Raw genomic sequence first — 10963 nt, 5'->3', positions numbered from 1 at the left:
GAGTCTGCTGTGGGGAGATTGGCTAGTATATTAACCAGTTTTATGTTTGAAATGTGAAACATTTTCATGCGTATTTGATGACATTACAAATTATGCAGTGTTAAAGGCTATAGCGCTTTTGATAAAGGAAATATGGGCACGACTTTGTTTTAATTGTTAGACATGTCTAGTACTTGTAGTCTCATCTAATGTACAGTATTCTCCAGTGAAGCCTTGAAGCAGTTTTTGCTATGGTTAACATCAGTATTTTATTTGAGCAGTGACTATCGTATTTCATAAATTGTTAATAATTAACCAACTGTTGATAGTTAATGTGGCTGACCGTTGGTTGAGGAAATGTTTAAAATTTTCATCCCTAATGTAATTGTACACAGATGCTTGTATGGAGGTAATTTATTGGCCATTTAAACCTTTAAGGATATAATTTGAAATTTCTGTTGGCTGTGTGGTTATCATGTTAAATCATTTAAAATTTGAAATCCAAGGAAAGAATATTATCAGGATATATGTAGGAATAGTGATGGAATTGTATGTAAAGAGGTCATTGATATACAGTAATGGCACAGTGGTGCAGTGATTAGCACTGTCCCCTCTCAGCAAAAAGGTTCTGGGTTTGAACCTAGAAGCTTTTCTGTGTGGAGTTTGCATGTTATCCTTTGCAGGTTCCCTCCAGGTACTCTGGCTTCCTCCCATAGTCCAGAGACAAGCAGGTTAGGTAAATTGGTTATTCTAAATTTCCTGTAGGTGTGAATGTGAGCGTGAATGGTTGGTTTTCTCTATATGTTATCACCAGTCTATCATAGGGCCAAATATAGACACAAACAACCATTCATGCTGTACATTCACTGGCCAGGGTCAGCTAGGATTGGCTACTGCATGTTAAAACTGTGTACTTGCAGACCAGTTTAATGTACATGGAGACTGACTTCTAGAGCACATAACACAATTTATTATACCTAAAAACTAATTCAGTGTTAACTAGTTATCTTTAAATGTGGACCATTATATTGCAGTTGACTGCAAATGTAAAGTAGCAGTAATTTTAGATTTAACTGCAGTTATGGGATGTTAGTGTTGTAGTGTTCGTGTGGGGCTGAAGGGGGTGGGGGGAATCAGAGGTAAACATGTTCCTTAAAATCTTAATACAACTAAGTAGCCTCAGTCTCACTTTTGACACACAGAATTGTCGACACACACACACACACACACACACACACACACACACAAAGGCCCTACAACATTCATTCAAGAAAGTTTTTCAGGATGTTAGAGTATGTGACATACTTAATTGCACATCAAGAGCACCTGTGTCAATACAAGACCAGTAGATGGCGTCAGAGGTCCATGCCGCCACATTATACAACAGGGTGCAGCATCTTTCCTTCTTTCCCTGTAAGGTCAAGACACAACATACAGACAAATTCTTCAGAAGTGCAAAACAGTACCAGGTACTGATACTAGTTAAGGTAGGGTTTCCCTAAAAAATATTTGCCCTCCCATTTATAGTTTACCTAAAAACCTATGCATTGTTTTTCACAAATCTACTGTAGATAACAACATGTTAAAAAAAGCTCATATAAGTAATTATGACCTTGTAATATTTAATCAGTGATGACGTGTTGATCTTTTTACAACAACAGTACTTAAATTACTGAAACTAGTAATTATTTATCATGTGTGGATAACCAGTCAATTTCTGTACATCTTCAGTTTGGTAGTGCAACAAAAAAACTGTAGATTAGTGTGTGGTTATTTCTTGACAACTGAATATTGACATAGGCTTCTGTAACTCTCACCCATTCATCCACACAAATCCATTCAGCGCTTGTTCTACATATACTCAGCACTCTAACACAAACATATACACTCTGATGCCACATTAGGGGTAATTTGGGATTCAGTATCTTGCATAAGCATACTTCAGAACACAGATAGCAGGACCGATAAGTGGACGACCCACTCTACCTCCTGAGCCATAGCCACATCTGCCCTCATGGACAGTCTCTTGGTTAATCCTAATTACCAATCCTACCTTAGATTAAATAAGTGAATTGTGCAAATCTTGTGTGAAAAAAATCCAGAAATTCAATAGTGCACCTTTGGTATCCTTGATTGGTTTATATAGGATAGAAGTATGGGAACACAGGTTTAAGTATGAATAATGAATTCAGTATACATGAAGACAAATTAAAGCATGTTACATATAACATATGAGCAGTGTATGTTATATACACCAAACAGCTGAACAATAGGGATAAAATACTTACTCTGAAATATGTTAAAAGAAAAGAAAAGAATACTTTGATATAAGATATAATATCAAAATGTTTTAAGACAGACACACAAAAAACATCATCATCTATTCAGTTAGCTGATTAACTATGGGTTTTTGGACTGTTAGCTGGATAAAACAAGACATTTGAAGATGTCACCTTGCACTCTAGGAAATTGTATTTTTATTGCACTGGTAAAAAAATACTGGGGAAACTAGCCAAGTTGAATTTTATTGAAGCAATATAAACAAAAACATGAACCATGTTTCTCATTAGTTACTGTTGTACAAATGAAAAATGACTCATGTTTAAATGTTAAACATTCCCTAAACTGTATATTTGACTATTAGCTCCTGTGAGTCAGAGCTCTCATCAAAAAAGGTATGCAATGGAGGGATGTATGTTCCATTCAAACTGACCCCTTAACTGTACTTTCATTTCCACTTTATTGTTGGTAGTATGCTAGTTAGCTACTCATGTTAGACATGCTAATGTTTGCACATAAACACATGCATCACACTTCATCAACACTGCTACTGTTGGCCTGAATGTAACAGCAAGGCCGGTCTTAGAAATGCAAATTTACTGACTGACTGAGTGATGAAGTTACACCATTGATCGGCCTGCCATGAACAGTTTCTGTGTCATCATGGGGGCGTTTGCAGGCCCTGTTGCAGATCTACTGACTTTTCAGTGTTTCTTTTGTGACTAAAAAAAACTCAGTAGCAGAGAGTTGCAAGAAAATACAGAAAAGTGAATAGTAAGTGCTGAAAAACTTCATTTTCTCTTTTGCAGAAAAGCCAACATTGAGAAACAATCTGATCGTCCGTCTGTCCGTCCATCATCTGTCCTCCAACACATGGCCGACACAGAGGACCCACTTTAACACACACATACACAGAGTGGAAGGATTCCTGATTCAATCTTCATGAATTCATCACACAACTCAGGTACGTCTCTGTCAATCTTTCTTTCTATCTCAAACAGCTGCTGTGGTTAATAGTGGTGTTAGTGGAGTGAGTAGAGGCATAACAATTCTCCAAAGCCATGGTTTGGTTCAGACCTCAATTTTGACTGAGGGTTTGGTTCAGACCTCAATTTTGACTGAGGGTTTGGTTCAGACCTGGTTCTTGTTTGTTTTGTCTTTGTTATTCATGTTGACCTAATTAAAGTATCCTAACTTTTACTGCAGGGGAGATCACTCGATTATGATTGGACCAAAATAGTCACCAATAGATTCAAGCAGTTGGTGTAGGTGTAATGTGTTATACTTACAAAATTATACAGCTTGTGCTAATTTTAAATAATAATCTTGAGATTTACAAGTGTTATAATGTTAATTATGAAATAAAAATTAGACCACTCAAAGTGCTGCACACTGCAGGTCACATTCACCCATTCACACACATGCAAAGTGCTCTAACACACACACTGATGATGATACATCAAGGGCAATTTGGGGTTCAGTATTTTGCCTAAGGACGCCATGGCGCGTGGAATGGAGGAGCCGAGGATCGAACCACTGACCTTCCAGTTGGTGGGTGACCCGCATTACCTCCACAGCCACAGGTGCCCCATTTATATGGATGTTTATATCACAATTTAGGTCTCAGAATGGACCCTATGAGTGAAAGATCTTCCCCTTGGTTTATGCTGGTGTTCAATGTTCCCTCCAAGATGCGCGCCTGCGCAATCGCGCACTACTCCTGCTTTCTCTGTGCACAGCAAAACTATGTAGCGCATAAAATTACAGTGTGCGACAGTGTGCACGTCTGATGTTGCTCACAGTGGTCCAAGGAATTCTCAGGGAGTTTGTGTGTATGCTCAGACACATGAAAAATTAGGGGGAACATTGCTGGTGTTACAGTGTCTGATTGGCTGGTGATGACATTAGTAGTGATGGTAGGTGTCTTCAGTAGTCTGCTGTCTTAGTGATGCTGCTGTTTTTTTTATGCATGTTGGTGGCTGTACCTGTACATAATACTAATACAGGACACTGTTGTTTTACATTGTCCCTTGTATTTACTGTGTTTTAAATTTTGATCTCCTTGTTTAATCCTTGAGCAATGCAAGCTGCAGCCTTTTTCTACAGGTTGAATTAGTCGCTTGTGTGGTTTGTTGTTGCATTTTTCGGCTCAGTCACTTATGTAGAGCAAATTTTATTGAGATAGCAGCTCAGTTTACAGATCATGGGTAACCAGTGAGAGGTTAACTGAAACACTTGTAGCAGCACACAGAATGAACCATATCATCATACTGTATGGTGCTTACCCTTCAGTTACGAGTGGATGTGTGTGTCTGTGTATGTGTGTGTGTATGTGTGTGCGTGCGTGCATGTGTTTCTGCGTGTGTGTCTATGTGTGATTATAATGATATTGTTGAACATCATTTAACTTGGCAACTAAACAGCTTCATGTTAAAACCTCTTAACTCTGCACTATATTATGGATATTTTCTCTTTCAGCCATTCATTTTTCAGATGTTCATAGCAGTATGCTTCAAACAACAGGATATGTTTGTGAACATGATCATGATAGGAAAGTCTGTCCTTTTTTTCATAATTCATCATTATTTAAGCAGTGTAGTTCTAGAATTTACTGTGAACAAAGGCAATGATTAGTACAGCTGTGATGGGAATGTCATTTGTTTTCTTGGTATTTAGACATAAACCAATAAATAGATAGAAAAGTAAATTTGTCTAAAAGTATTGGACAAATTCTAATTTTGACCTGATGATGGTGGTAGAGAAAATCTAAGAGATTGCCTAGATTATTACCATTTATCCTATAGGAATCATGAATGTCTGGTCCTGTCTGGCACATCTCAACAACTATTCGATGGACTGGCAGTAAATCTGGTACAATGTGGTGGAGTTTGTAACATTGCCATCCCTCAAGTCACACTGCTTATGTGGAGACAGAAAATAGAACAATAAAAGAAGAGATCCTTTAAAAGAAGACAAATGAATGTTCAGTTGCAATGTGGAGTTCTTTAAAGGAGGACATTTTTAGAGGTCTTTCAGAGAACATTCAGAACCTTCAGGGAACATTTAGAGGACCATTAGTGTAGGATGTTCCCTGTAGGTGTCAACACTATGTTCCCATTATGTATGTACATTACAGAAACCTTCAGGGGACGAACCTATTATGTTGTTTTTGGTTCCTAATCAAGACCTTCTCAGACCATTTGCAGAACTTTTGGTAACATTACAGGAATATTTGTTGAAACTTTAGGGGTATCCTGAAATACCATCAAAACATGATTACACCATAAAACATTAATTTATGATGCAAGGTATTTTCAGTATTTTTGTCTTGTCTGCTACTGTGATAAAGGCAAAGTAAAACATTACATTATAAGTTGGAAGGTTTTGTTGCATACTGATCTAGTCCCTCTCACCATAGTTGAAATAGCCATAGGGACTATTGAGACAAATCCTGGGGGGCTGGTGGTGTAAAAAAAAATCCATGAAGTCTGTCCCACAGGATTAGTCTAGGGCTAAATTTCTGTCCGAGTCCAACCATGGCTCTCTCCATCAAGTGACTGCCCATCCTAGATTCACTTTTGTTTTACAACACTGTCTATCACTCTTCCTCTTCATGTTCTTTGCCTCCTCTGACAACAGGGCTCTTTTTCTCTTGCTGGTGCAGTTTACACAGTTACTATGGTTGTAACTGGTTTTCTACCTGGGCAAAGGTATCAATAGCTACTGGGAAAACAAAACCACTGTCCTCTTTCTGTTTTGGTTGTGCAGTGGCAGGTGCACATCCTTTGTGCCATGAGTTTAGCCTTCATGTTTCCATGAAAATTCTTGCCAGGTAGCAGCCAGGAATGCACTGTGAAAACAATATCATTATTGTTCAATCAATATTTACTTCATAAGGATGTTAAAACAAAAACGTTATCTATTGTCAATTTAATAATGACTTAATCAACATTACTGATTAGCAAATTGGTAGCTAGACATTTATCAAGTCACACTTATGTGTATGTAAATGTCTACTTAACAAGCAGGGTGCAATATATATTTTGAGTTACACTAGCAAAGAGTCTTAGCCTTAGAAATAAAACACCTGTGTCACATAGTAATAAATGTATAGTAACTTCTGTCCAAACCCACAGTCTTTACCATATTTTGTGTCAGAACTAATTAAAAGTTAATCAAACATTGTAATTACCAGACATACACTGTGCTGCTTTCCTTTTTAATTCATTCTTTTGGTTTGAAAACAATAACACAAATTATGAATGAATATTAAGCCAGGACATATTTTAAGGAAAAACAACAAATATCATATCCTGTTGTAGTAAGGCCAGCCTTATTAGGAATTTATACTACTGTGGTCTCCTATACAGTATTACACACATAGGAGTGGTGGGGGAGAGAGAAGAGAGAGAGTGAGAGCTCAGTCACAACCCTGATCTTCAGGTGGTGCCCTAGGTTCTTCTTCGGCCGCCTGACAAATTCATAAGTAATAATAGTTACCAATTGAAGGCTCTAAGTACTGACTATGAGGGAACTTACATTATATTAACCACATGAGCTTGTAAGATATTGAAATGACAAAGTGAGATTTTCACTAGTTAAACGATAAATAGGTGTCCATAAATCATAAATGACAGAAGCAAAGGTTCCATTTTAGGGAAAAAGTGAAGGGTAAAGGTGAAGGTACTCTGTATTTTAGGATTTCATGCACCATCCTGTCAATCCTAAAAATAGATGTGATTTAAACCCCAATCATATATGTGTTGAAAGGGCTTCTGTGTTATGTTTTCTGGTTTTGTGATTGTAATGTTAGATGTTTTGTCTTTTGTCTTTTGTCCCATGTTCAAATGGAGCTGCTATAATACAAGAAAAAATTCAGACCTGCTTGAATGGTATCCTACATGCCTCAGTTTCCTTCTCAGTGACTCTTGGAAACTGCAGCACAAGCTCCTAGAAAAAAAGCAGTATTTGATGAGTGTGACATTTTTGTGAAATCTGATTAAACTAATTGATTGAAATGCAAGGTAATTCATCCATGTGAAATAGTGATTAAATTAGATGTTTAAAAAAATGAAAAAATTGCAGCAGTGAATGTGCAGACACAGGTTTACCATTCTTTAAAGCAAAACTTAAAACAGTATGGTTAGAATTATCATCTACAAGGTTAGGCAGGGATGGCTCATCATACTCCAGTTTGAGTTCAGGGGTTGAATAGTTTTGCAAGGCACTGTAACTTGTGAAATCACACCAAAAGTGAAGTCTGTTACTTACAAGTCGGAGGCTTATGAAGGCTTGGTTGCATCTCATGTTCACCTGTTAATTCAGGAATGCCTCAGCTGAGCTGGTGATAGCCTATGACCCGACTTGCCCCGTGACCATGAACATTTTCCTCATCAGTCCCAGGCAGCACTGGTGCATGTGGTGTGCAGAGAGAATTGACCATATCTATTTGGAGGTTGCTGAAAGGGGACACAGCATTTTTAAGGTATTACTCTCTGAATGCGACATCATCCCTCAAAATGAGGTCATGCACTTGCTGATACATCATGCACCCCTCTTGGTTGCCTTTATGGCATTTGTTTGTTTGGCAGAAAACAAAGCCTATCTGGAGCTCCAACAGAGTAGTCCCAATCATGGCCGAACAGTCTATATTCCAGAGCTGGAAGTCCCATCACTGTCCCAACACAAACCAAAACATACCAAACCCTGTGTAGAACTCTTGATATTAGTAAGTTTCCTGGCTTAATATTGGAGATGAAAGCTGGTTATTAATATCTTCCAAGTCTTTACAGTTCAACATTACTCTTGAACTTGCTGGGCTTGATTCTGGCAGTTTAAGCTGCTGACTATCACTCAGTTAGTAGGAGGTTGTACCCGTCGCGCTGTTCTCCCTATTACAAGTCAGTGTGCCATCAAAATGACTCTGACACTCTTATTTTAAGGTAAAAATAATTACATAATGTTGCTGTGATAAAGTCCAGTGACTTCTGTTTAGCCTTAGTAAGGTCAATGGCAAAAGGAAATTTGCTCACTGGTTTTACATGTGCTGTGCAGAGTACAGGCCAGAAAGATCTAGCTTCTTAGTTGCTCTTAAAAAGTGGCAGTCCATCTACATTGATAGAGATCTCAGTGATGTCTCTAACATAATTGTGGGGGCACCAATTCAGGCAAATGATTACTTGTTCTGTCACTCCAAATTTAATGCATTCCCCTCCAGACACCATTTGGCTTTCAACAGGATCAGTTTTTAATAATATTTTAGCAGTGGATGTTATGTCTTTATGCCCTTGATCCCTGAGAAGTCTGAGAAGTGCAACTGCAGCATTGTGCTTGATGTTACAGCCAGTGATCCATTTTTTAAAACTCCCTGGCTAATTTGTCATTAGACGTATCAATGTTGACAGTATTCTCAAAAGACATTCTATCCATGTTGCTACCATTTCATGTTCTTTGTGTCTACACCCATTATATGTTCTCACACTGTGTCGCCACCAGACTTGAGTGACTGAGTGGCACAGAGTCCCCAGAGATTTTGTGTTTCAGTCTCAGTTCTTCTTCTTTGCACCCTTTACCATAGTTGTTTGTACTCTCTTTTTTTTTCTTCTGTGGGCATCTATTTATGACACAGCTCTATGATTTGTCTCTCCAACTGAGCACTAGGGTTGTGCCAATTGAAAAAAATGCCTTTCCCAATGTCAGGACAATATTTGGCTAATTTTCCCATTAATGTATTAAATAATAACAATGATAATAATAATAATATTTACTGTAGTAGTAGTAGCAGTAGCAGTAGAATTAATATCACATTTAATTTGCCCCACCATAACACTTAATTCACCATTTATGATGTATGTGTGAGATGGTATTTGAAGAGTTTTTTGGCCATTGCCTTGGTACCTGTCTTGGTTTGGTGAGAGCTAAAATCTTCTGATAATATCAGAATATATATAATGTATAATAAGCATGTATTATTACTTTGTTTTGTTGGAATGTCAAGATAAAAAAAGACTGATTTAAGAGAGCTCAGACTGAGTTTTATGTGAGTATTGCTGTCTGCTCTTGATTCTGCAGTTGTGTCATTGCCTTGGCAATGTGCATCCATGAATGTGGAGGGCGAAGCTGCTGAAAGAACACTGAAGGAGGGGTGTATTTGTTTTGCTGTTGAGTTTAAATATCATCAGTCTTTGTTTTCTCCACCTTTAAAGGAGCCAAAGGGGGTTTCAAAGCTGATACTTATCCCTGTGGTTTTGATCACATTTTATACAGTGGCCTTGGCTTTGGAAACAATGGAGTCATTCATCCAGTGTTGATTGTTAATGTTGTTTTCCAACATTTAATGTATGTATTATGAACTGAACTGTGTGTGTGTGTGTGTGTGTGTTTGGTGAATGGCAGATTAATTAACTGGGTGGCACACAGCCAAGACATCTTTAAGGATACCTCAGGTACTTTTTGACAACTTTGTCTGGGACTGAATGACTGGTTGCCTGTAATTTGGTTGTCATGGATACAGATATAGTACATGATACACACACACACACACACACTCACACATGCACACACACACGCAGACACACAGACAGCAGTGTGACTCCAGGGTTTGATGCGCCTCAAATAGAAACGCAGAGATGAGTCATCCACTGAGCTACTGCAGTACACACACACACACACACAAAAACACACGCACACTCACTCACTTACACACACACACCTTTAGCAGATGTGTTTAGGATGTGAGACCATCGAGATGTCAGACATGTTGCCTGGCCAGTCCCATGTTGCCCGTCCAGTTTTTAGTATTTACATTTTCTTCTCTTTTTATCTATTTAGTCTTTGTGCTTGTGAGTCATACAGAGGCAGCACTAAATCTGCTTGAGGACACACAGAGCTGGTTACACAGGAGGTTAGGACGATGAAGGTGATGAAGAGGAGGTGGGATGAAGGTGATGATAAAATGATTAAATGAAATATTATTATTCCTGGAAAGGAAACAGTCAAAGCAGCAGCAACAGCCTTGAGATGAAAAGCTGAAAAGCTGAAAAGTGTCAAAATCATCTACCTTATTAAATGAATTAGAATTGTTCTCAGCTGATCTGCTTGAGCCATTCAAGACGTTTTTAGTGCATTACCACTGGTTACATGAAGCCTGATTCATTCTTATCCTTATCATAATCCATGCATGCTGGGTTTGCTACGAGTCAGAGATATCCCCTTATACTTTGCTAAAATCCTGGCACCTATTCCTTTAAGTACAGCTACACTTAGGGCTGAGCTGCTGAATGGAATAAACAAATCCTATAAATAGCAGCCAGTGGTTTCAATTAATAATATCCACACTGACAGCAAAGTAAGCAGTGCAGGTTTTAGTTAAAAAGTGACCTTTCTGTGATTCTCCATTACATTTCTCAGATGCAGTACACCTCTAAAATGCTGCTGTTGGATGAAAACTGCTGAGGTATAAGAACAACACATGGTCGATATATAGGCCAAACGCAAGATGCATTTCCAGAACATGTGCAAAAGAAAAGCGAATGAATACATGTTTCCATTCACATACCATTATGTGACCACTGCAGAGATATATGCAGTATTTTCTCATTTTAGAATTTCGACTCTTCTTTTTATTAAAAATGTGAATAGAAACAGGTGGATGGAGCTAACTGTTTCCTCATTTCCAGTCATTATGCTAGGCTAAGCTAAGTGC

This window comes from Lates calcarifer, linkage group LG11, assembly GCF_001640805.2.
Source record: "Lates calcarifer isolate ASB-BC8 linkage group LG11, TLL_Latcal_v3, whole genome shotgun sequence".
NCBI lineage: Eukaryota > Metazoa > Chordata > Actinopteri > Centropomidae > Lates > Lates calcarifer.
Note: the sequence above shows the minus strand (reverse complement) of the source record.